Raw genomic sequence first — 26,364 nt, forward strand, 5'->3', positions numbered from 1 at the left:
TACATACGACGGTGCAGAAGGCTTCAGACTCTGCGTCTCATACATACGACGGTGCACAGGCAATTCTCCACGTTGAGAGCCTTGCGCAGCCTCTGCTGACAAGTGCCGACTTCTGGCTGCCTCTTTCCCGGCTCCACTCAGACACGCCACCTGCGCCGGGTCCCTCCCCGCCCCCGCCAGCTCCCCGTCGCCCTCCTCGCCAGGCCGAGGAGAGAGAAGCACCGCCAGCAGGCAGGATGGTGAGTGGCCTGAGTGGCCTCAGCACCACGCACCAGGCCGGGGTGGGGAGGCGGCAGGCCTCTGCCCGGGTCAACAGAGCAGCCCGGCCCGGCCCTAGAGCCACTGGGGTCCTCTGAGTGCCCAGACTCAGCCAGGAGGCTGGACGGAGCTGTCCGGGCCCCAGTGACCAGCTCGGCGGGTTGGGGTGTGGCTGCAGCACAGGGGGGGCGGGATGGGGGCGGGGGATGGGTGCCAGCAGCCTCTCCCCACACCTCACAGCAGCGCATAACCAGCCTCCCCACCACCATGCCTTCCACTCGGCACACCAGGCACGGCGCAGGCAGGGGAACCAGGCCCAGAGTCACAAGTGGCTTGTCCACTTCACGGAGCCAGGGCATGGCGGCCACCAGGAGGGTCTGGCGGGGGATCAGATCGCTGCACGCGGCGCAGGAGCTACCCTGCTGGATGCACGGGCAGCCCGGCACTGCTGCGCTGGGCAGCCAAGCTGGTCTTTAAATACCCCGGTGATTTCACGCCGTGGCGCCCTCCTCTTCCCAAGTCACCTGAGGCGCCAGGCCGCGTGGTTAACGCCTCCTGAGCTGTGAAGGTCCATTTTTCAAAGTTAAACATTTTCCGGGCTCCCTGGCCACCACGTGGTGGCCCACGCGGACGCCACACCACCCCCAGCTCTCGCTGCCCAGCGGGTGTCCACAGAAAACCGACCCCCGCAGCCAACCTGTGGGGCACCGAGTCGGGGAGGACACAACTGGGCAGCAGGAACCTCACCCCAGTGCAGCCTTCAGATCGTCCATCCTAACCTCCCGCCCCACTTCACGGAGCAGAAACTGAGGGAGGGGCTGCGAATCCCCTAACGTCAGCGACCACGGGTTCTTACCCAACTCTGGGTCCCATGGGGTCCAGCACAGGGCCGGGCAACCCAGCAGGTGTGCTGCCAGGAGGAACTCACCCGAGGCTGCAAAGCAGTTAGCGGCAACCACGGATGGAGACCCCAGACCCCCAGGTCCACTGCGTTGGCCTGGGAAGCCTCCAACTGACCTCTGTCGGCTTCCGTGTGAGGTGGCCTGACCCCTCAAGTAGACCCTGCCTCTGTGGGTTGGGGGGGGACGTGTTGGAAAGAGGCCTGAATGTGGGTTCAGTCTCAGTTCTGCTACTACCTGCCTCCATGAGCCTGCTGACCCAGACACTTCCTGGGCCTCAGGGTCTCCACCTGCCATCTGGTGCCATTTGTCTTGGAGCCAGGGGTCTTCTCTACTCCCATTTCTTCCAAGCCTCTGTCCATACTGACACTGTCTTTTTGCAGTCCCTGTAGGTATATCTATCCGTCATCCATTCATCTACCATCAGCACCTCATCCATCACCTAACCCATCCGCCATTCATCCATCTTTCAGCCATCCATTTACCTATATTCATCTATCATCAATCCATCCCTCTATCCCTAACACATCTATCCGCCCTTCCATCCATCCATCCATTTCATCATCCATCCACTTTATTCATCCATCATCCATCCATATCCATCTACACACCCACCACCTCACCCATCTACCCATCCATTTAATTATGAAGGATATATCAAGCAGTCCGGGGCCAGGGCTAGAGCCCAGGTCCCCAAATCCTGACCCAGGGCCCTTTCCAGGTTGCTGGGTACTCAAACAGCTCAAGGAGTACCCATTCTGTCACTGGCATTGGCTGTGATCGCTGCCGGCTTGAGGAAGGGCTCCCAGCCCCACTGGAGGGCTCCTGCAGTTAACGGAAAGCTAAGGGACCAGAGAAGCCCCCACCACGGGCCCTACTTCAGGACTACGTGAACCTGGTCAACCCCCCGACCTGCGACAGACACATGACTGCAGAGGCTTCACATTGGGCCACGCCAGGGAAACTGGCTGTAAATGGACAACGTGGTTAGGGAATGCAACAGAACAATGAAAAATAAAGGGACAGGACACATTTTGCCCTTGCCACCAATTCCACAGCTTCCCAAGGGTCTGTGGTGCACCAGGTTCCAGCCACCAGCTATGGTGGACTCAGCCTGCCCAGACGAGCCCTCTGCAGATCTCAGGCAACAAGGACAATCTGAAACCCCAAAATTATACCAAACACCCAGACATATGCATGATTCCTTAGCGACCCGTGCCTGTGTCTTCTTCCCCGTGTGTCCCCTCATCCTTTGGTTCCTTCGCTGTCCATCTGTACTGTCAGACCTCAGACACGTTACATGAATGGAACAGAGACCAAGATCCTGTACAACCCTGAACTTGTGCTTATATGCGGGCAAGCATGTTCACATGCATAATTAACACACCCAGAGAGAGCCGTGTAGAGAGACCAGGTTAAAAATTAATGTCACTGCTCGGTTACCAAAAGAACGGGCTTTTGATAAACACAACTTGGATGAACCTCCAGGAAGTTTTGCTGAGTGAAAACAAATGTGGTCCCCACAAGTTACTGTATGACTCCATTTATACAGTATACTTGAAAAGACAAAATTACAGAAATGGAGAAGAGATCAGTGTTTGCCAGGGATTAGAGATGAGGTTGGGGGGAGGAAGCTGAGTGTGGCTACAAAAGAGTGACATGAGGGATCTTGGTATTGATGGAAATGTTCTGTATCTGGACTGTATCACTGTCAATATCCTAGCTGTCATATAGTTTTGCAAGATGGCACCCCTGGGGAGAAATGGATAAAAGGTACCTAGGATCTCTCCAAATTATTTCTCATGATTGCACGGGACTCTACAACGGATCTCAAAATAAAATTTCTGATTTAAAATAAATGAAATAATGCCACTGAAAATGGGTGGTATTTTTAATAAAAGGTGTAAGATCAACTGGATTAATATATATGAAAAGAAATGAAGCTGAATCCCTACCTCACACCACAGATAAAAAATTAATTCCAAGTGGACTGAAAGTCAACATCAAATGTAAAACAAAAAGATTCTAAAAGACGACATGGAAGAGGCTCTTCAAAAATTTGAGGTGAGAAAAGATTTTGTGATGAGCTAACAAAAAGCACTAACTCAGAAGGATAACTTGGACTGCATTAAAATGAAGAACTTCTCATTAAAAGACATGAATGGAAGAGGGAAATGTCAAGCAGTAGAGTGGGAGGAGACACTTGCAACCTATATAATCAAGATTGGAAGAGTTTATAGATATGTAAAGAATTCTTACAGATATATAAGATAAAGGCAGAAATCTCAATAGAAAAAATGGGTAAAAGTTTTGAACAGATTATTTCACCAAAGAGAATATCCAAATGGTCACTAAACTTATGAAAAGGTGTTCACCAGTAGGACTAAAATGAAAAGGACGGACAATATCAAGTGTTGACAAGGATGCAGAAAAACCAGCACAGAACGCGTGCTGACAGGTGGGGCGGACTCCTGGGAGTATAAATTCGTACGACCATTTTGAGAAGTGTTTGGCAATATCTACTCAACTTGAACACAGGTGCCACCTATAGCCCCACTGCCAAGTATGTGTCCAGCAGGAATGAGCACACATGCCCACCAAAAGGCGAGTGCAAGAGTGTTCATAGCAGTACTAGCCACAACTGCTGCAGACTGGAAACAACCCAGATGTGCATCAACAGTAAAGACGAAAGGGATGCCGTCTAAAAACATAAACTACATGTACACCACCAACACGGACGGAGCCCACAAAGACGAAAGCAAAAGCAAAAGAAGCTGGCCTCAAAAGAATGCACATCGTGTGCTTCCATTCATATAAAGCATAAGAATAGGAAGAACCATAGGATTAAAAATCAGAAAGGTGTTTCCGTTTAGGGAGAAAAGAGGGGTAACAATCATATGGGAACACGAAGACGTCCTGGGACGCACGTAATGTCTTATTTCTTGAACTAGCTGGTTCTTAGACGAATTCCACTTTGTGATAATTCATGGAGCTGCCTGTTTTTTGAAGTTTTGTTTTTAGAAGACGGCACTGTGAGATGGGACTTCCAGCACGCTGGAGGAAGAGGGTTGCCAAAGCCTTTCTCCAAAACTATAAAAATTGTCAACATGAGAAAAATGACCATTTCAATATCTTAGAAATTGACCAAAAGACATTTATCCAAGAAAAAGTACTAAACTTTGAATAAGGCAGGGAGAATCTGTGACATTCTTACCTGGAACTGCTTCCATCTCCCCACTCCCAGCTCGGCTGGCACATCATCCTAACAGGACAGCACAGGGCAGGCTGTGAAAACCAGAAGCTTCACTGCCAGAGGCTGATTTGATTGAAAGCAGTAGGCACCGAACTCGCGCTCAGCAGCAGTGATGTCAATAATGAGTAGCAATCTCAGTGGTGAGTGAACGAGGAAAAGCCAGCGATGCTGCAAGGCTGAGACTGTGATCCTGGCTGGGGCAGCAACAGACCAAGGGACTAACTGGAAACTTGACAGAGAAAGACATGAAATGTGACAGTCATAGAGGTGCTGGATAAGCTCTCCACAAACACCCGGCTGATGGGTAGCATGCGACAGGGAAAGCAGGCAGAGCCCAAGAAATTCACACATCCCTGGCCCACCGAGAGCCTGTGTACATATGCAGGGGAGATGCAAGAGTCTGACAGAGAGTAAAAGCCAGAGCAGACTCGAAAACCGCCTGGTCCTTGAATGTGCTCCTAAACCCACATGCAGAGCCATCGACAGACAGCGAGAGCCTGACACAACCTCTGACCAATAAATGCCTGGCCACTAAGCTAAGCCGACACAGATGTGACCCACAGGAAGCCAAAATTTAAAATAAAAGCAGGAATTTTTTTAAAAGGCAGACTAAGCAGAGACATCAGTCATCACACACCGGGGGACAATGGCTTTCAAACTGTTAGTCCAGGCAAGTTACTCGATAAGCAAAAAACAGCAACAATAACGACTCTCGGGGGGAAAAAAATTCAGAATCCAGAGGTGCTACATATGTTGTGTAAACTGCTCATTTTCAACACAAAATTACAAGATATGCAAAGGAGGAGGAGAAGGGAACTCATACTCAAAATAAAAAGCAGTCCGTAAAAACCGTCACTGAATGTCACAAGATGCTGTGTATAGCAAAGGCTTCAAAGCAGCAATCATAAATCTGTTTTTAAAAAAACACAAAAGACAATCATGTTTACAGATCAAAGGAAAGTATGATGACAATGACTCAAAAACAGAGAATCTCAATGAAGAGAGAAGAATTATTTAACAAAGTTTTGGAATTCAAAAGTGTAATGACTGAAGTGAAAAACTCATGACGGGCTCAACAGTCAATCTGAGATGGCAGAAGAAAGAATGAGTGATCCCAAAGATAGATCAGAATGAAGTATCCAATCTAAAGAACAGAGAGAAAAAATAGGGAAGGAAAATAAAGCGAGCCTCAGATATCTGTGCGACAGCATCAAGGACACCAATATGTATGTGATGGAAGTCCCAGGAGAAGAGAAAAGAAAGTGGTAAGAAAATACTTCAAGAAATAAAAGCTAAAAAGTCCCCAAATTTGATGAAAAACATTAATCTAAAATATGCAAGATCAACAAACCGCAAGCAAGATGAAAACAAAAGAACCCACCTAGACACATCATAATCAAACTGTTGAGAGACTGAGAAAATAGAAAGACAAAAGTGATCCATCACATGCGGGACAGAGACAATATGATCAATGGCTGACTTCTCATCCCAAACTATGGAGGTGAGAAGGCAGTGGGATGGCATATTCAAAGTGCTGAAAGAAGAAATGTCAAGCATGCCATATCCCATGAAACTATCCTTCAGAAAGGAAGGGAAACTAAGGACATTCATAGACAAACAAAGACTGAGAGAATCTGGTGCTAGCAGACCTGATTTACAAGAAGTACGAAAGGAAGTCCTTCAGGCTGAAAGAGGTCATGTCCGGTGGTAATTTAAATCCACAGAAAGAAATGAAGGGCACCAGAAATGATAAATGCGTGGATGGATATAAAGGACTCTGTAAATGTATTATTTTCTCTTTCCTTCCCTTAGCTTCTTTTAAAAACATAAGATTATATAAAGCAATAATGATAACACTGTATAGCTGTTATAACTAGTTAGCATATATTGGTGTACTACACATGACAATAATAGCACAAAGGACGGAGGAGGAAAATGGAGCTATACTGGAATAAAGTCTCCATATTTTACCATAATTAAGTCAGTGCTAATCTGAAATCATTTGTATTAAATTAAGATGCATATTGTAATCCCCAGAGCAACCACTAAGAAAACAATGCAAAGGAATAAAAGTTTAAAAAATTAACAGAGGACTTAAAATAGTACACTGGGGGCTTCCCTGGTGGCGCAGTGGTTGAGAGTCCGCCTGCCGATGCGGGGGACACGGGTTCGTGCCCCGGTCCGGGAAGACCGCACATGCCGCGGAGCGGCTGGGCCCGTGAGCCGTGGCCACTGAGCCTGCGCGTCCAGAGCCTGTGCTACGCAACGGGAGAGGCCATAACAGTGAGAGGCCGGCGTAGCGCAAAACAAAAAATACTATACTAAAAGTATCTACTTAACAGCACAGGAGAAACAGAGGGGAAAAAAGATGGCACACGTAGAAAACAACTCAGAAAATAGCAACCATATCAAATCAAAAATTGCATTAGAAGTGAATGAAGTAAACGTTCCAATCAAAAGGCAGAGGTTGTCAGGCTGGAATAAAAGAACTTCCAAATATATGTTGGCCAAAAGTGATACACTTTAGGTCCAAATGGACAACTATGCTGAAAGTAAAAGGATGGAAAAATGCATGCAAACAGTAACCATATCAGAGCCAGAATGGGTAAGTTAACTTCAGGCAAAAGAGACTTTAAGAAATGTACCAAAGGCAAAGAGGGATATTTCATAATTATAAACAGGTCAATACCTCGAAAGAGATGCCAATTATAAATGAATATGCCTGTAACAAAAGAGCTCTGAAATATAGTAAGCAAAAACTAAGAAAATTGAAAGAATTGAAACAATTCACCAGTGATAGTTGGAGATGTCAATACTCCACTTTCAGTAACTGAGAGAACTAGACAGAAAAAACCAGCAAAGATACACACGACTTGAACTACACCATCACCCACTTAACCTAACTGACGTTGGTAGAAATCCTATCCAGCAAAGATACACATTCTTTTCAAACACACAAGGTACATTCTTCAGGAAAGACCATATTCTAGGCTACAAGACAAACCTCCATACATTTTAAATGAATGAAACCACAGAAAGTATATTCTCCAACCACAGTGGAATTGAAATAAAAATCAACAGAAGAAATAAATCTGAGAAAGCCCCAAATATCTGGAAAGTAAACAACAGAGTTTTAAATAGCCCATGAGTCAAAGAAATCACAAAGGGAATTAGAAAATGTCTTTAATTAAATGAAAATAAAACAGAGCATATCAAAATCTATGAGCTGCAGTTAAAGCAGGGCTTAGACCGAAACGTACAGCTTTCAGTGCACATCAGAAAAGAATAAAAATCTCAAAACCTAAACATCTACCTTAAGAAACTAGAAAGAGCCAAAGCAAGTAGAATAAAGGAAATAATACAAATTAGAACTAGACTCATGGAAGAGAAAAACAAATACCGTATATTAACGCACATATGTGGAAACTGAAAAACATTGGCACAAGGAAAAAAAAGATCTAACACTGATGAAAAAACAGAAAAAAATCAAAAGTCAGTTATCTGAAAAGATTAACAAAATTGACAAAACCTTTAGCTAGACTAAGGAAAAAATGAGAAGACACAAATTACCAAAATTCTTCTTACCAGAAGAAGATGTTATTATTAAAGAGAAAGCATCACTACCAATCCTACAGAAATCCACGGGAGTATATGGGAATATTATGAACAATTTTATGTCCACAAACAACACAGCTTAGGTGAAGTGGGCAAATTCGTAGAAAGACACAAATTAACAAAACCGATTCAAGAAGCAATAGAAAATCTGAACAAACTTATAGCCATTTCTTAAACATGAATGATTTAAAATATTCCCACAAAGAAGAGCCCAAGCCCAGGTAGCATTAGTGGTAAAGTCTGTCAATTATTTTTTTAAAAATCATATTGAATCTTCACAAATTCTTTCAGAAAAAAAGAGGAGAAAAACTTCCCCGCTTATTCTATGAGACCAGTAATTTTTTCCCTGATACCAAAACCAGACAAAGACATCATAAGAAAATAACAGACCCATATATCTCATGAACACTGCTGCAAAAATCCTTCACAAAACATTAGCAAACCAAATCCAGTGACAAAGGAAAAGGATTGTACAGGTGGCATTCATCCCAGGAATGCAAGCCTAGTTTAGCATCTGAAAATCGACTAAAGTCATACTAGTAAGATAAAAGGACAAAAGCCACACGATCATTTTAGTAGATGCAGAAAAAGCATCTGACCAAATCCAACACTCATTCATAAAAATGCTCAATAAGAGCTCTCCCCTGGTGGTGCGCGGTGGAGAGTCTGCCTGCCAACACAGGGGACATGGGTTCGAGCCCTGGTCCGGGAGGATCCCGCATGCTGTGGAGCAACTGAGCCCGTGCACCACAACTGCTGAGCCTGCGCTCTAGAGCCCACAAGCCACAACTACTGAAGCCCACGCGCCTAGAGCCCGTGCTCCGCAACAAGAGAAGCCACTGCAATGAGAAGCCCGCGCACCGCGACAAAGAGTAGCCCCCGCTCGCTGCAACTAGAGGAAGCCCGTGTGCAGCAACGAAGCCAAAAATAAATAAATACAATAAATAAATTTTTTAGAAAACATGCTCAACAAACCGAGAATACAAAGGAACTTCTCAAGCTGATGAAGACCATCTAGGAAAGCCACAGCTAACATCATACTTAATGGTGACAGACTGAATGCTTCCTCTAAGGTCAGCACCTCTGCCATTCAACATTATTCCGGAGGTTCTGGTCAGTGCAATAGGCAAGAAAAATAAAAAAAGGTATCCAGTTTGAAAAGGAAGATGGAAAACTCCCCTTATTTGTAGATGACATGATCCTGTATGTAGAAAACCCTAAGGAATCCACAAAAGTCTGCTGGAACCAGCTAATAACTAAATTCAGCAAGGTCGCAGAATAAAAGATCAATATACGAAACTCAACTTTATTCCTGAGTACTAGCAACAAACAACCTGAAAATGAAATTAAGAAAATAATTCCATTCACAATAGCATCAAAAAAACTTAGAAAGAAATTTAACAAAAGAAATCTAATTAGCAAGACTTGCACACTGAAAACAACAAAAAATTGCTTAGAGAAAATAAAGGTCTAACTTAATGGAGAGACAGTCCATGTTCATGGATAGGAAGACTTAATATTTCCAAATTGGTCTATAAATTAAACAAACCCATCACAATTCCAGCAAGCTTTTTTATATTGACAAAAGCTGATTCTAAAATTTACACAGAAATGTAAAGGACTCGGAATAGCCAAAAATATTTTTAAAAGGAAAACAAATTTAGAGGACTTACACTACCTACTTTCCAAACGTGCCACAAACCTACAGTAATCAAGACAATGTGGTACTGGCAAAAGAAGAGGCACATCCATCCGCGAAATTGAGAGTCCAGAAGCAAACCCTTATATGTGTGGTCCCAAGAGAAACGCAGAAAATACAGTCTCTTCAAAAAATGGTGCTGGGGCGATCGGATACCCACATACCAAAAAAATGAACTTAGACCCATACACGGCATTTACAAACATTAACTTAAAATGGGCAATAAACCTAGGAAGAGCTAAAACAATAAACTCCTAGAAGAAAACACAGAGGAAATCTTTGTGACCTTGGATTAGGCATATAGCACTAATAATACGATTCATAAAAGAAAAAAAACTGGTACATCACACTTCATTATAAGTAAAAACTTCTGTGCTCCAAAAGACACCATGAAGAAAATTAAAGACAAGATACAGACAGGAGAAGATATTTGCAAATCATACTTCTGATAAAGGACTTATATCCAGAAAGTAGAAAGAACTCTCACGACGATTCTGAGTGACTTTGAAACTCAGCAAGACAAATAAACACACTAAAATGGGCAAAAGGTTTAGACATTTTGTCAAAAACAAAATATGAATGCTGATGGACACATGAGAAAAATGTCCAACTTCACTGCTCGTTAGGAAAATGAAAGCAAAACCCCAGTGAGCTAGCACAGCTCACCAGCCTTCCCGTCTGCAATAAAAAAGACCAACATCACCAAGCCTTGCGGGAACGTGGGGCTGACCCTCTCCAAACGCCTAGAAAAGAAAACCTAGAGAGACAGAGCGCAGACCAGTGCCCGGGGGGAGCGGGGACCACCCACCGCTGGACAGGACATGGGGAACCTTCCAGGGCCATGGGAAGGGTCTGAAACTCGCCTGTGGCCATGGCTGTGCACATCTGTAAACGTGCACAAGCCACTGAGCAGTCCCTTCCCAGTGGCTTGGAAACGTGGTTAGGCGGTCACGGTACGTCCAGAAAGCGGGGAACGGGAAATAACAAGCAGGCCGGCGCGCTCTGAACGCGCTACCCAGGACCTCCACTGGACGCCCTCACCTAGGCGACCAGCCTTATCCCAAAGGCAAGAACTGCCTTCAGGGCAACTTATCAGCCCCCAAGGCCATCAGGCTCTTTGCCGTCCTGAGATCTCACTCAAACAGGAGGACCCCCTCCCATGACCTCGGGGTACATTTCTGCACACACAGAACCCTGGGCAGGAAGCGAAAGGGAGCAGGGGGTTGTACCCGGGCAGCTTGGACCCCATAAGCTCCTCAGCCAGGTGGGTTCCCCCAGACCCCCAACTCCGGGCAGGCCCCAGTTCCTCCGCAGTCAAGGGCCCAGAGCCGTCAATAGTCAGTTCCCCCGTGATGCCTTCCACTCTGAGGCTCAGTTCTCCCATCTGTAAAATGGGCAGAGGGGCTGCTGGGACGGGGTGGAGCGAGGGGGTGTCAGAGACGGAAGGATCTGGGTTCTGGCACTTGTGAGCTGCGAGCCTGGGCCCAATCACCTCCCTCCCCGGCTGTGGGAGATTCCCAGTGGTGCTGGGGCCGCCACACTGGGCATGGGGCCAGGCAGGGTCAGGATCATCGCGCCCAAACAGGCGCTGAGCTCTGTGGTTCTAGGAACCTCCCGAGGCCAGGCTCGCGGCAGGTGGCTGAAAAGGAGCCAGGGGTCCCGTGTGGCGGAGGGGCTGTGCCCCACGAGGCTCAGGTGCCTTCCCTGCGAGGCTGAGGAGGCCAGAGAGTGGGGGCCAAGCACCCAGGGGTCAGGCCCTGCCCCTCCAGCCTCAGTGTCCCCTTTCGGAAGGAGGGAGCTGGAACAGCCCTAACGCTCTGGGTGTGAAGCGTCGCCGCCTTTGTCCTTTCTGCCAAGTACCCACATCTGCCACCTCCTGGCCCCAGAAATGGGAGTTTTCTCCTTGAATTTAGAACTTCCAGACATTTCCCAAGAGGAAGGTGGGAGATGGAAGGGCTTCTGACCTGAAAGGACCGGAATTTGGCTCCTACGACCTCGTGGCCATACAACTCTGGGAGGTGAAGGTGTCACTGAGGATCCAGGCTTCCCCACGGCCCATTACCTTCTGCAGAGCCCATACCAGATGACCTGGGGGCGCCTCAGCGATGTGGCCCCAGCCCTGCCCAGGGCGGCTGCGGCTCCACAGTCTACACTCATGAGACACCCCTGCACAGCCTGGAGACGTGCCCTCCCCAATGGTCAGCACCGTCCGCCTTATCCACCCTCCCAGGCCTTTGGCTTCCCAAGGACCCCACAAGGAAGGGCACAGCAGCGGCACCTGGCACAGCAAAGGTGAGTCCACGATGCAGCAGGTCCCCTGGCCGGAGGTGGGTGGGGCTCTGGGAGGGGAGCCCACACACACACACTGCCCCCAGGACTACTCCTCCCAACCGCAGACCCCAGAGACAAACAGCGTCACAGCTGCCCTGTGTGTCAGCACGCACAGGACACACTGAACGGAGCGCGGGCTGTAGCAGCCGTGCAGGTGTGCGGGGTCCAGGGCACTGCAGAGGCGGTGGCGCACCTGGCCCAGTGCAAGCCCCGGGCGTGTCTGGACGCGCACTGGAAGATGGGAGCCTGCGTGTCAGTGCACGTATATGACGCGTGCTCTGCGGACACACGTGCGTGTCAGAGGCTGCACCTGTGCATCCAGAGTGGGCTGTGTGGGCATAAGACCCTGTGGCTGTGTGTGTGGGCTGGTGAGGTCGAGGGTGTGTCAGCCACGTGTCCTCAGGGCTTGGGTACAGCTGCCCAGGCTGGGGCGTCTCAGCCCTGATGTGTGGGTGAGGCCGGGGACGGGGGGTGCACCTCTGGATTTCTGGAGAGATGTTTTTCTAAAAAGCTGTCTCTGGTGAATCATGTCCTTCAGATCTAGCCTGTTCCTGCTCTGTGGGGAAGCCAAAATGAACCCAACGGAGTCTCGTCCCTGCCCTGGCCTCTCCCCCAGGATGCAGAGCCGGCCAGCTCCAGGCCCACGTGGGGGCCACTGGGGGCCCCTGGGAACTCTCCATGCCCCTTGCTTTTAAAACCTCAGTCCGCTCTACTGAATTTGCTAAAAAAAAAAAAAAAAAAAAAGCAGGCGAGAAATTCATTTTACAGAACTTCAACCCTCAGACAGGAATCTGAGATTGGAACTTGCCCTTCATCGGGCAACGTAACTCGTGAGACTACACCTGCTGTTTGTTCTGGTCCCCGAGAGGACAAAGGAGCAGCGTCCCTGGGAGGCATGCACATGCACACACTTGGGCACACAGACACACACACGGGCGCGCACACTAAGACCTGACAAGTGCGTCTCTGAAAGGAGGCGCCTGCCAGCCGCCTGGGGAAACAACCCGAGCGCCACTTGCACCCGGCACCCCCAGGGTCGGCGCCAAGTCACCCCCTGGTTTCACACCCACCCATTGTTTTTTGCGGGGGGGGGGGTGATTCCTCTCCCTTTGGAAAGGCATCTCTGAAATGTTAATGGATGTCAGCGGAAAACAGGATTTACTTAACGCAATCCCAGTCTCTATTCAAATGCATCCCTCATTTCGATATAAACGGGAATACGGGTTTTGCTTTACAGAATGTTTTTCTCTACAGGAACACAGCTCCAATTTTTAAAGCGATGTCAAAACAGATGGCGCAGGCCTCCCTGTCTGTTCCTCGCCAGCGCCGTCAGCCTGCTACGGGCTGCCCCATCTCACCCAGATGTTGGCATACACTCCTAACCGGGAGGCTCCTTCCCACACATGCCCCTAAGACTCCTCCCCTCCCCTCCAGCCAGAGGGACCTTTCAAACATGGAAGCCAACTGCGTCCCTTACCTGCTCAAACTCCCCAAAAGCTTCCCAAGGCAAACAGAATGAGATCCACCTCTTCCCAAGAACTCCGATGCCCTCGCAGCCCAGGCACGATGGGCTCTGTCTCCCTCTGACCTCGCACCTCTGGAGGTGGGCCTTATCCCTCCTCCAACACGCCAAGCCTGGTGCTCGCTACCTCAGGGCCTTTGCACTTGCTGTCCTCCTCCCAGCTTCCTCTTTCCGTGCCTCTTTGCACAGCAAAGTGCAAAGGGACAGGAGGGCCAAGGCTTGTGCAGCCAGAGGAAGTGGGTCCACAGGCCTGAGTGAGGGTCCCACAGGACAAAACCAAAGGCCCAAGGATTCCATGAGCATCAGTGGCAACTTTGCCTTTCACAGAACTTGTATCACCATTTCAGACTCACCACAGCTGGCCATGCACCCCAGTCCTTACCTTACAGAGAAGAAAACAGGCTCAGGGAGGAGAAGGGACCCACCCCACAGCCTGGGCCTCCTGACCGGGGACCATGCATCTGGCCCCGGACTCTACTTCCAGCCCCAACACCCTGGAAGGGCGTTTGGTCTAGACCCATTTGACAGACGAAAGCACTGAGGCACAAGCAGAAAGGCAGCTAGCCACCAGCTCGCATGGCCAGCCAGACGCAGAGCAGACACTGAGCTACCCCTGAACTGCAGCTGGGCCCTTCCAGAAACTTCTGTAGGGCTATCAGAGGTAGGGGAGACACCTCAGTGGGGATGGCAGAGGCCAGGAACAGGAAACACAGGCTCAGAAGCACACCCCCTGGCCCTCGGGTTTCCAGGGCAGCATGGAAGCCTGGGGGGGTGGGTGCAGAGGGCAGCTCTGGTATCCACGCTGCCCCTCCCAGGAAGTCCTCCAGGCTCTGTCCTGACAACACAGGACCAGTGGCACTTCCTCACTGCACGCTCTGTAAGCCTTCTCTCTGCAGCGCCCACTGTGTGTGAAAAGGATCCAGAAAGCCCCCTTCTAGACAGGGCTCTTGGTCCCCCACCCCTGAGGCCAGCCCAGCCCGCCGCCATCCCCACGTGCAAAGAGGCCAGCCCCTGGATCTGTGTCTACGTTTATTCAGCTACTGGGAGCCAAGGAGGAAGAGGTGCCCGGTTCGGTCCTGCCGAAAATAAACCAGGATCTATCAGCAAACACGAGGGAGCCTTGGCCATCAATCATCTCCCCGGGTTCCCTGCCCGAGGGAGACTCTGACTGGACCCGACCGCATTCCAAGGCAGGGGCGCAGTGGCTCACTCTCAGGGTCAGACCCTGGGCCCTCTGTCATGCCGTCCACCTCTCCAGCACTGGTGGACAGCTCTCAACACGGCGGGGGCTTCGTAGATGCTTGTTATCCAACCGGCTCTTCTACGGAAGTAGCCGCTGGAGGGGGGTGGGCGGGGGGGGCGGGGGGGGCCGCAGAGGTGTGCTTGGGGGTAGGGGGACAGTGTTAAAGAGGGGCACAGACCAATGTGGGCCCAGAGGCAGCAGGGGTGGAGCGTGGCTGGTCCACTGCATGCACACCCTCCCCTGAGGCTGGAGAGCTGAGGGCGGGGCCGCTGGGGCCTCACCTGCCAGGCAAGGGGGGGGGGGTCTAAAAAGACCCCCTGCCCTCTCCAAGGTGGGGCGGCAGAGCGCGGGAGCAGGGCTGAGCCGAGCTTGCTGTCACTGTCCTGTCTGGTCCTCAGTTTCCCAATCTGTTTAATGGAGGGGTTGAGTCAGAGGCTCCACCAAGTTCAATGGCCCCACACTGACGGCTGGGAGGGGCTGCTGGGTGCTCCCAGGCCACGCCCCTCTCTTCTCATCCCCTGCTACTGGTCAGCACCTCAGCTTCTGCTGCTCGCGGCCCCTGCTGCTGATCTGGGGGGCCGGTTCCTCCCAGATCATCTAAATGCTTAAGGGCCCACCAGACCCCGTCTTTTGGGAGCCCCCATGCTTGGGACAGAGCAGCCCCCCAAGGAGGAGCTGGGGCCCACTCACGGGGTGGGGAACCCCAAGGGCCAGACTGGCCACAAATTCTTAGCAACTAAGGCTCGCTGTTGGGACAGGAAGGGAGGTGCCCCAGCAGGGATGAGTCAGAGACTCGGGGTCTCCCAGCACGGAACAGCCCAGGAGTCTCGGCTGCAGGGTGGGTGGCGGGCGCCATTAGGAGAGGCCTGGGGGCAGGCAGGGCCCAGTGCTCAGACACCAGGCCAGCCTTGGTGACTCAGTTTCCCCACAGCTCTTCCTCAGTCCCCACGGCCCAGAGCACGCAGCCCCCTCTTGACCCCCTAAGGAGGCTATCAGGCCCATCTGGGGCCCCCCGCTGCCCCCAGCCTCTGTTCTAAGCCCGAGGCCAGCCTAGGCCTGGCTCCCAGGAGGATTCCAGCCTCAGCCTCGTGACGTGCTTGCCGTGTGACCCTGGGTGATGCTGGACCCTTCTGAAAGATGGGGCCGGACAGGCTGACCTCCACTGGGAAGGATGGTGTACATGTACTTGTGTGTTCATGTCTATCGGCTGTCTCCCAGCCCAGACACAAGCACCCCACTGCCGGGGCCTCACACAGTCTCATCCCCAGACCCCAGCAGAGCACGCAGTGGACCCTCAACACGTCTGCTGGATAACCTTCGGGACCCTCCAGCTCAGAGGGCCAAGAGCCTCGGTTGCTGCCCCCATGTGGCTGCTGGGTCCCAAGTGGTCTCTCCAACCCCACTCCTCCCCCTCCCCTCCCCTCCCCTCCCCGGGAGAGCTCGGCAAAGCCAGGTCTCAGCCGGCCACACACAGGCAGGGCAGGTGGAGGGTGACAGGCAGGCCAGAAAGAGGAGGTGAGTGTCCACACCCGCCGCCCCACTTCCTGCTCACCTACGTAGTCGCCCACTGACACAGGGTACCTGGCAGTGTCCGAGGCCAGCCTGCCCTGCTCAAATACCAGAACTGAACCAACACAGCAGGGGCACAGGAGCCCCTCCGCCACCCTCTGCTCCCACTCACTGTGCATCCCCAGACAGTACCCCACCCCACTCCGGCCTCAGTCTCTCAGTCCCCCCATCTGTACAGTGGGTCCTGGGAAGGACGATACCAAAGTCCCTTCCACAGCAGGGCTGCGGTCCCCTGCATGAGCTCCACCATCAGCCACCCCAACAGAGCCCTGCCCAAGGCCAGGTGACACCCAAGCTTCTGTTGGAAGAAATCGGAATCCATGACGGGAGACAAAAAGGGAAGGGTGATGCAGGGGGCATGAGGGGGGGGGTTGCTGGAGAGATGACAAATGTATCCAATGTCCACGGCGCAGCAATGCCACCATCTGCTCCAGGTGCACGCCTGGAAATTTATGGCCCCATCACCCGGCCCTGGAGATCTATCTCCTGCCTGTCAGTCACCAGCATCTTTCATCCTGCGCCCTCCCCCCATGTGTATTATCCACCACCAGCCCAGGCAACCACGGGGTCTGCCTGTTTGTTTCCTGCGGAGATATATGAACATCCCAGTCCAAGCACCTCTGCTCGTAAATTTCTCCCACTGCTACGCGCCCTCAGAAACAGGGTCCTCTGCTAATGGGCTCTGGGCCTCTAAGGGGATGGGGACTGCAAGGTAGGGGTAGGGGCCCTGACCCGAGGGATCTGAGGAGTTTCCTGAGTGTTTAGGAAATCCCACTGAAATCTAGAGCTGGTGTGTGTGTGTGTCTTAGGGACACACACAGACGTGGGACCAGGCAGGCACTCGCGTGTTACCCTGCTGACATCCAAGCCACTGTCAGGATTCTGGCCCCACTAATTTCTCTCTTGGAGCAGGCGATGTTGACAAGCAGACATGTAGATTCAAATTCCCAGGGTCTAAGAGAGGGGCTGCTGGGTCCAAGTTTCTCCTGGGGGCCCCGGCCACCTGGGTTTTTTTGGGGGGGTAGGGAGTTGGGGGAGCAGCAGCCTCTCCCCAGCTCAGGTGGCGGGCGTCAGCTTCTAAAGGCTCTGTGAAGAACTGCTAAGCTTTCCAGAGGGACTCCTGTGGGGCTCTGGGGAAGGGACATCAGGCTTTCTCATCCCCTGGCCCAGGTACACGCGCCCACCACATCCCTTGCCCACCGCCCACATCTGCCAGGTCTCAGGATAAGATGCCCATCCCTGCTTTTCCTAGTCAGGACTCCAGGCTTGTGGCTGCTATGTCATCCTAAATGATACACGGGCAGCCGGCCTGCTGCCGTGGCCAGGGGGACTGAACAGCTGCTGGCAGGAGAGGGTCCAAGAGGATCCGACTGTATGACTGCCAACCTTCCTGACCCAGAGACCAGGGCGTGTTCAGCCGTCCCTTAACAAGAGCCCAGGAAAGTGAGGCATCCAAGTGCTGGGGTCCCGGCCCGGCTCCAACCCCCGAATGTAGAGAGCAGGTGGGCACTCCCTCTGAGGCACGGGCCACCTGCAATTTGTCCCTCTGCCTCTGAGTTGCCTCTTCTGATGAAGCAGGATGCAGACCTGAGATGAGGTTGGGAGTGTGTCCCCCATTGCTCGTTCAATTAAAAGTTGAAAGCTGCAACGACCCAGGGTGCAGGCCAGGGGGCTGGCTGGGCAGGAAACATGAGACTATTTGTGGCTTCAAACCAACATAAGCCCCGTTTGCTCCTTTCCTCTGGGGCTGGGGCCTCACCGGAGACAGCCCCCCCCAGAGAGAGAGGAGACTGGGGAAGTCCACCTTTGTATCCCCCCTCGCCCTGCAGCCTTCCAAACCTCCTGTCCCCAAGGCTCCTGAGATCTTAGATCTTGTTAATGCTTTCTTCCCAGCCCCCAGCCCAACAGAGAGAGAGAGGCAGACCCAGCTGCATCCAAGCAAGGGCTCAGGGAAGATGGCTCACACCTGAGGCTCTGCTGGGGCTGCAAACCTGGCCTGATCTCCCCACGCCTGGAGGAGAGGCCTCCAGGGGCCCCGCCTGTGCTGAGCCTCCCCTGTGGTGCTCCTTCCATAAGGCGCACATTTTCACCTGGCCTGGTCTCCCCACGCCTGGAGGAGAGGCCTCCAGGGGCCCTGCCTGTGCTGAGCCTCCCCTGTGGTGTTCCTTCCATAAGGCGCACATTTTCACCTGGCCTGGTCCCCCCACGCCTAGAGGAGAGGCCTCCAGGGGCCCTGCCTGTGCTGAGCCTCCCCTGTGATGCTCCCTCCACAAGGCACACGTTTTCAATGTACCCCCATTTTACAGCCTTGGAAACTGAGGCTCTGGGAGGTTTACCTGCCCCAAGGTCACACAGCTGATGCCGGCAAGAGTCTGGTTTTGATGGCAGAGGCTTGTCGGTCTGTTTTGGAGGGGGAACACCTGCAAGGGGCCCCACCCTGAGCAGCGAGCAGGTGACCTGCGGATTTCACAGGATGGAAGGGGGGACCTGTGTCCTTAGAGGCAGGTTGGGGCAAGGAGGCTCAGCACCCCTCCCCCAAGGGATGACAGTGAGAACGGGTCCGAGGTGGGGGAGGGGTGGAGAACATCCACCAGGTTCTTAGCAAAGGCCCCCGCCCCCGCCCCCACCCCTACGCCAGGGCTTTGGCTCCCCGATCGCAGAATGCGGCCCCTCCCCCGAGTAAAGCTGGACCGTCCCGGGGTGCCTAGTGGGGAGGCGCACAACGTCGGAGAGCGGGCAGACAGGGCAGGAATGGTGACACCGGCACCGACGGAGCTCGGGGACCCTCGGCCGAGGAGGTTTGGGGAAGGGCAAGGGCCGCGCCGGGTCGACCGCAGGGAGCAGCAGCTCTGGGCGAGGGTGGTATGCGGACCGACGAGGGGGCAGAGGTGCTGGGGAAGGGGCAGGTCCTAGCGAGGAGTAGTTGTGCGAGGGGCAGGGGCGATCCGGGGGCGACAGCGGTACCCCTATCCAGGACCCCGCTCTCCCCGCCGCCGCCGCCAAGTTCCTCCAACTTTGCCCGCTGCGCTCGGAGGGCGCGCTGGGCCTGGGCGCACTAGGGCCGGGGGGCGTAGGGAGAGCGCGCCGGCAACGCGAGGTGCGGGGCCCGCCGCGCCGCTCCCGGGAGTGGCTGGACTCCCGCGCGCCCAGGCTCGGCCCCAGTCCCGCGTGGACTCGGGCTCCGCGGGCTCCGCACTTACCTGCTCGCCCGGCCGCCGCTCCGGGGCTGCGCCCGCCGCCGCCACCACCGCCGCCGTCCTTCAAGCTCTAACTTCGCTCCGGGGATTGAAATTCCTCCCCAGCTTCGCCCATCGATCCGCGCGCGCCGCCCCGCCCCTTGCCTCGCGGGCAGCGTGGCTGGTGTTCGCGCACCTCCCCTGCGCTCCCCCTCCCCTGCGCGCTCCCTCCCACCCTCTCTTCCTCCCTGCTCGAGTCCGGCTCGGAGTCTCGCGCCCTCCCCTTTCCCCCCTCCCTCCAGAACCCCCTGCGCTCGCCCGGCCTCCTCACAGCCGCGCTCCTGCCCTCCGGCCGCCGAGCGGAGGGGGAGGGGGAGGGGGAGGGCAGCAGGAGGGGAGGTACTAGAAAGCGCAGGAGGGTTCCTTCTCGGCCCCTCTCCAGCCCTTCCACCCACGTCCGAGTGGGGGCGGGGCCGCCCTCCGCGTAGGGGAGCGCGCAACAGCTGTGGCCGGGAAGAGCCACCCACGACCCCTCCCCTTTAAGCAAAGACCAGGCGTCCTCAGGACCCGACTCGGCCCTGCTGTCCGGCCCACCTAGGAGAAGGTAGGGATCCGGGGGCAGAGAGCTGGGGGGGGCGGGGGGCGGACAGGTAGGGCTGGCACCCTCTCCCCAGTCCTGGCCCCCCTTCCTTCCCTCACTCACCCCAACCTCTGGGAAAACTCCGAGAGGCTCGGCGCACTCTTCCCTCTTAGTTTGACCCTCACAACCTGCGTGTGAGGAAGCCCCCTTTCCGCAAGTTACAGAGAGGCCCAGAGGCTTGCCCCACGTCACACAGCAGGTCCGGAGCAGAGCCCGAAGGGCAGCTTTGCCCCCAGGTCTGAGCCTCCTGGCCCCTCGGGGCTCCTCCCTGGGGCCGGGCAGGCCTCGGCGGTGCCCCCGGCCGCCCGGGTGGGCTGCCCGGCCCGTACCTCGGGCCGCTCGTGTCCCGGCGCAGCCTGGCTCGTCCCCGCCGGCGCCCGCAGCCCCCTCCCCGCTTCCTGTCCCCCGCCCGCCTCTGATTCCCGGCCTCAGTACCCCCGGCACGCTCTCCGCTCCCCGCCAGCAGCTGGGCAATTCACCGAGCATACAAAAGAGTTGACTCAATTCAAAGACAGCAAATCAAGATAAATCCTATAGTGTGTGGGGACCGGAGAGAGAATGTGAATGAACGCCCACAGCACCAGCGACTCCTGTAGGGACCGGCAGATCCCCCTCGCCCCGCACCACCTGGGCACGGAAGGTCAGCCAGGAAGTGGGGAGTGGGCTCTACGCTGCCCTCCCCCTGCCAGGTGGGAATTTAGGACTTTAGTGCTTTGTGGCCCCCTCCTGCCTGCCAGGTGGGGCTCCCTTGTGAGGGGGTGCCTCAGAGCCATAAAGGGGGTGCTAGGACAAAAGCAAGGGTGCCCCGTGGTTATGTACTGGGGGGGCGGTATGTCCAGAAACGTATCACAGCTCCGGGGGTCAGGGTGAGGCACAGGGAAGGAGGCAGCGGGGCCGTGTGGGGCATCTGAGCTGCAGCCTTTCTCCCTGGGCTGCCTCCTACCTGGACCCTTGTCCCAGCAGGCCTCAGGCCAAGGGCAGGCCCTGGCTATCACCACATAGATATACTGCAAGCCTCAGATGTGCCAGGCCTGGGGACCAGGGAACGGAGGGGTTGGTGAGAGGACCCCCTACCCCTCCCTGTTGTCTAAGAGGCCCTCCACAGCTACAGTTGGGACTGGGGAGAAACTGGTCCTCCCCCAGAGTGACACTGGTCACTCCTGGAAGGTCCAAGAAATCAACCTTCAAGCCTCTGGCCTCACCAGCCCTGTGCAGGGAATGCATGGGAGCCGAGGCTCCCGTGCATTCTTTCCCAGGCAAGCCTCTGCCAGAGGTGACGGACTCCCATTTCTGGCTGGTTCCCCCAGGGCTACGCTGGCCAAGCAGCTCGGGCTCAGGAAGGATCCGGTTGGCTTGGGATGGGCCGCTGGGGTATGCCAGGGACCAAGCTAGGGCCTGCCTAGAGTTACATCCCGACCTCCTGCTGCTTGCTCCCCAGGCCCAGGGGCTACGAGCCCATCTCTAAGGCATAGAAGCCAAGGCCAGAGGCCTCAGAGCGCCCTCACCAGCACTGCCCCACCCCCCAGGCAAGTATTGGCTGCCCAGGGCTAGGGCTCTGTGGAGGGGCTCAGAGGCCAACGGGAGGGGCAGGGAGGGTCCAGGCACCCGGGGGATCCGTGAGCCGGCCCCACAGAGAGCAAATCGCAGAGTTGGGGGCACAGGGGATTGGAGGTGGGGCGGAAGGCGGGGCTCCCGGTCCTGGCCACTGAACCCCCCACCCCAAGCGGAGGCTGCACCTTAGGGCTGCGACCTCGTCCGCTGAATCTCAGCTGGGTCGCCCCTCCCCCGTGGCCGCGCCGATTGGCGGCCTGCGTGTAAGTCATTAATTCTGTTACAGAGACGCCGGCGCCGCCGCGAGGACATCTGTCAGGGACCACATACGGCGCTCCACGCCCCCTAGCCCACCCCCAGACCCAGAGCGGGGGAAAGGATGCGGATCCTACCTCACCGAGGCTCGGAGATCGCTGGAGCACAGCAAATGAGCGCTGGAGAGCGTCGGGGTCCCGGAGTTGAAGGAGGGGGCGGGGCCCGCGGCCAGCCCTGGGGACAAAGACACCCCCCCCCGCTGCCTGGGGGCTGGGTGTTGCAGACGGGGAGACGGGAACCAGTACCCCGTGTCCCCCGTCCCCCGTCCCCCAAATCCTCAAATCCACTCAAGCTCCGGTCTGAGTGTTGGGGGTGGGTGGACCGGGGGCGGGGGAGGAAATGGAGTCCTCCTGGGCCTTCGGGGTGCGCGCAGGCGACGCTGGAGTGGCGGCCACCAGGACATCGCCTCCTCCCTGCACGTGAGGCTGTAGCTACACCCCAAAACCCTCTCAGGAGCTTCGCGGGTCCCCTTCACTCTCCAGAACCCCGTCGGCTGCTCGCGGCGACCACCGCACTACCCCCGCCGCTCAGATGGGGCGGGTGAATGGGCCGCGCACCAGTGTGAGCTCGGCAGGAATTCCCGCTCACCGCCGGCAGTCCGGCCCCAGGGATCCCACACCCACCCAGCGCCGGAGGGCTCGGGTGAGGGCTGTGCTAGGATCGCGCCGGTCTGGGCGGTCACAGGCCACACCATGCAGTTTGGGAAGAGAAAAAGTTGGGGGGGGGCGACACCCCGAGACCGGAGAGTAAAGAATGAGGGGAGAGGCGGGGGGGCGTGGAGGGAAGAGCGACAGGATGAGGACCATGAGGGTCGGGGGGCAGCTCCGGGCCTGGGGTCCCGCCACACCCCGCAGCCAAGCCTAGCTTCACGGCTTCCCCGGCGGAGACAGGTGCGGGTTATAGGCGCCTATTAATAGCCTGGAGCCGGCTCCTTCCCGCAAGCATGGCAGCGGCGGGCAGAGCCAGGGGACCGGATTGAGGTGGGGGGGGTCCTGTAACACCCCCTCCAAGGGCTCCAGCGGCGGGGGGCGGAGCAATGCTCCCTCCACGCCGGCTGTGCGAAGGCTAGGCGCCCACAGTCTGCTCCCTGCCCGTCCTCGACTACAAGATGGGGCTCCAGATGGGGGGCAGTCTACGCGTCAACTTGGGGCGCCGCGGCTACCACTGCTCCCTCGCAGGCAAGACCACCTCCCTAGCCCGATCCCTGCCTATCCCGCCCTTCGTGCTCACAGCGCTCAGGAAAGTTTCGGGGTCCCCGCGGCGCCTCCTAGCCCGAGGGGTCCGGAGTCCCGGGCCTTCGGGCCGCGGCGTCGGGGAGGGAAGTTTGTCCAGCCGGGGCTCGGCGACTGCTAACTTCGAGTGCGCCCGCCTCGGAACCCGAGAGCGGGGACGCCCAGGACCGACGGACCCAACGCGCCACAACCAAAGCCCCACCGGCGAGGGGACTCGGCCCCGGCACGGACGCTCAGGGCACGGCGCGGGGACTGGAGCGGCCCGGGCTGCGAGAGCCACTGGGGACCCCGCGCCCGCCCCCGCTGCCGCCTGGGAGAGCATCTTCCTTGCCTCCCCCAGGGGCTGGGACCCGCTGGCCCTGCAGCTGCGGTAGAAGCGACCCCCAAGCCGCAGCACCCTCCCCTACACGCCCCTTCCTACCTGGACCGGGGTGCGGGCCAGGGGCCGGAGGCACGGTCACGGGCGAGCGGAGCGCGCGCGCCCAGGTCCCCGGAGCGCGGCGGCGGCGGCTTCCCCTCCTTCCTCCAGCTTTTCCTCCTCCGGCCTCGCTGGCTCCAGACAGATCTCCTCCCCCTCGCGCCCTGCCCGCCACTCCCGGAGCCCGCCGGGCTGGGCTCCGCCTGCGACGGGGAGAGGAGCGGAGCCGGCGGGAGCCGGGCTGCGGCGCTCACTGCGTCAAGCGCGGGGCGAGCGCGGGGCGGCGGCGGGGACAGCGCGTGGCGAGCCCTGGGCCGGCCGGGCAGGCGGGGGAGCGGCGGCTTCGGCTCCGGCTCCGGCGCGAGCGCGGTGGTGGCGGCCGCGGCCGCGCCGAGGTTGTAGCACATTCTTTCCGAGCGTGATCGAAGGTTTCGTGGAGGAGCCCGAGCGGGGAGGGCTGGAGGAGGGGTGGGGGACGCGGGCGGGGGCGCGCGGCGGTGGCGATCCCTCACGTCGGTGGACTGGGGGTGTCCGGAAGGTGAGGCGGGAGGGAAAGTTGGAGCGTCCTGTGGGGGCGGCGTGGGGAGCCCAGCGGCATCCTCGCCCCCTCCTTCCGGCTCGCTCTGCGCGCCCCCGCCCAAGGCCACGTTAGAGCAGAAGCCCCCGAAGGCCTAGGAGTCGGGACACTGGGTGGAGATGGGAGGTGGGCCCCTGGGGCGGAGATGAGCACGCGCGTGCGGGCACTGCCTTGTGCACACACACCCGGGAACCGCGTGAAAGTTGACCCGAAGTCAGACCCTGTGTGGGCGCGCGCGTCCGCGAGTGCAATTGCTCGGCCCGCAGGGGCGCGCGTTTCCGGGATGGGCAGGGCCCTGCACCTGCTGGGGGTCGCGCCCTAAACGATTTGCCCTCCCCCAGATTGCTGACCCCCACTAACCCTCCCACTGCTCGGCCCCGACCCCCTTTCGGTTGGGGGGAGGGCCGAGGAGGGTGTGTGGGATCAGCCAGGATTCTTCGGATTCCGGAAGGTTCGGTTTAGCGGATTTTCCTCCCACCGATCCCCTTCCCTTACATTCGCCTCCCGAACCCCCGGGGGACTGAAATCTCTCGGTCGGCCTCTAAACAGGGTTCTAAATCCGCAGCGCCCTGGTCTCCCTGAGCCCGCACCCAGCGTCCCACCGCCTCCCGGGGCGGCTCCCGCTCCTCACGGCCGCTGCCCAGCCTGCGGCTTGCGTGTTCGGTGAGAATTCCAAACCAGACTCAAGAGCGCCCCCGCCCGGCACGGCCTGCGCGCCGCTTCCTGAGCCGCTGTGTCGGAGCCCGGGAGCCGGGACGCCGGCGGGCGCGCGGGGCAAGACCCTCCGGGCGCCGCGCCCTGCGCCGCGCCCCTGCCCCGCGTCCTGCCCCGGCCCGGGAAGGGAGACAGAGACGGCGGGGTCGACCTGAGCGCCGCGGGGCGCGCGCGGCATAGGGGAGGGGGCTGCTGGAGGGTGAGGGGCGCCCCCCCCCGGGAGGAGGCGCCGGGACAGGCGTGGGAGTGGCGCGTGAGGCTGCGAGCAGCGCGGCCAAAGGCTGGCCAGGCCGAGGATGGGCGCGCCGGGTTCCGGTTAGGGGTCCGGTCCAGCGGCCTCTCCGCAGCCCATAAACTCCGTCCAGCCTGCGGCACCCGCTGCCGCCCTCCAGCTCCTCCCAACCCCACCCGCGCCTCCACCAGACTCGACGTCTCCGCGGGAGAGCCGAGACCCCAGAGGGATCCGGGATAGAGGATAGGCCACCACCTTGCCCCTGGACCCTTGCGCCTAGAGGATGACGGTCAATGTCGGAGCCACTGTCTTTTGGCTGTCCTGTCCTTGAGGGGTGCTCAGACCTCCTGGGACCGAGAGGTGGGGGCAGAGGCTGCCTTGGGGGGGGTGTCTCTCTTGCCAAGGGTCCCTACTAGAGGTGCACTGCCCCTCTGTAGCCTAGGCCGGCTCACAGCCCCCGTTCCCACTTTCTCCCCAACTCGCCAGGGCCTTGCAATTCGGTGACCTGGTTCGCCAGGCGCGGTGCTCCTGCCTTAGGGGAGCACTCCTGCCGGATACCCAGGCCTTTCCTGCTCCAGCATCTTGAGATGTGGAAATATGCCTTTGTTTGCTCTAAGAGGGCAGAGCCTGGCAGCTGCACCCCAGAAAGGCCAGACCCGCCTCAGGCTGGGAATGGGAGACCCCAGGGCAGACCCGGAGGGAGGAGGGAGGCCCGTCTCTCTGGGCTAAATAAAGGCGGAGGGCTCTCTCTCTGGTGTGTCTCCTGTGAGGCAAGATCCCTCCCTCTCTCTCTACCTCCCTCTCTCTTTCATCTCTCAGACACTCCTCCCCTCGTGAGAACCCCCCCGCCCAGCCTCTGTTGTAGACACACTGCACCCACACACCTCATGTCTATAGGCAGCCGCAACCTCACCCACCAGCCACTCCACCACGAGGCATTATCTGGTCGGGAACGCGGGATACCGCTCCACCCTCACAGAAGCCCAGCTTAAGTTGTAGCTGGTATAGCCTGGCATCCTGCTCCAAGCACCCTCAAGTCAAATACACCGCAAGTCCACACCTAACACACGTGCACTCACGCGCACCCACGTGGAATCCCAAGTCCACACCTAACACACAC

The 26,364-nt window shown here is 56.6% G+C and overlaps 1 protein-coding gene across 1 annotated transcript in view; it reads right to left on the minus strand.

Moving 5' to 3' along the window:
* ELFN1 (extracellular leucine rich repeat and fibronectin type III domain containing 1) overlaps positions 1-23,753 on the minus strand; it is a 66,892-nt gene extending 43,139 nt beyond the window's left edge. The window contains exon 1 of the mRNA XM_029220877.1: positions 23,725-23,753. The gene's annotated coding sequence lies outside the window, so the exon portion shown is untranslated. The remainder of the gene's footprint in view (positions 1-23,724) is intronic.
* Between the last annotated feature and the right edge of the window lie 2,611 nt (positions 23,754-26,364).

The sequence above is a fragment of the Monodon monoceros genome, unplaced genomic scaffold, assembly GCF_005190385.1.
Source record: "Monodon monoceros isolate NGI ecotype Baffin Bay Population unplaced genomic scaffold, NGI_Narwhal_1 Super_Scaffold_13, whole genome shotgun sequence".
Lineage (NCBI taxonomy): Eukaryota > Metazoa > Chordata > Mammalia > Artiodactyla > Monodontidae > Monodon > Monodon monoceros.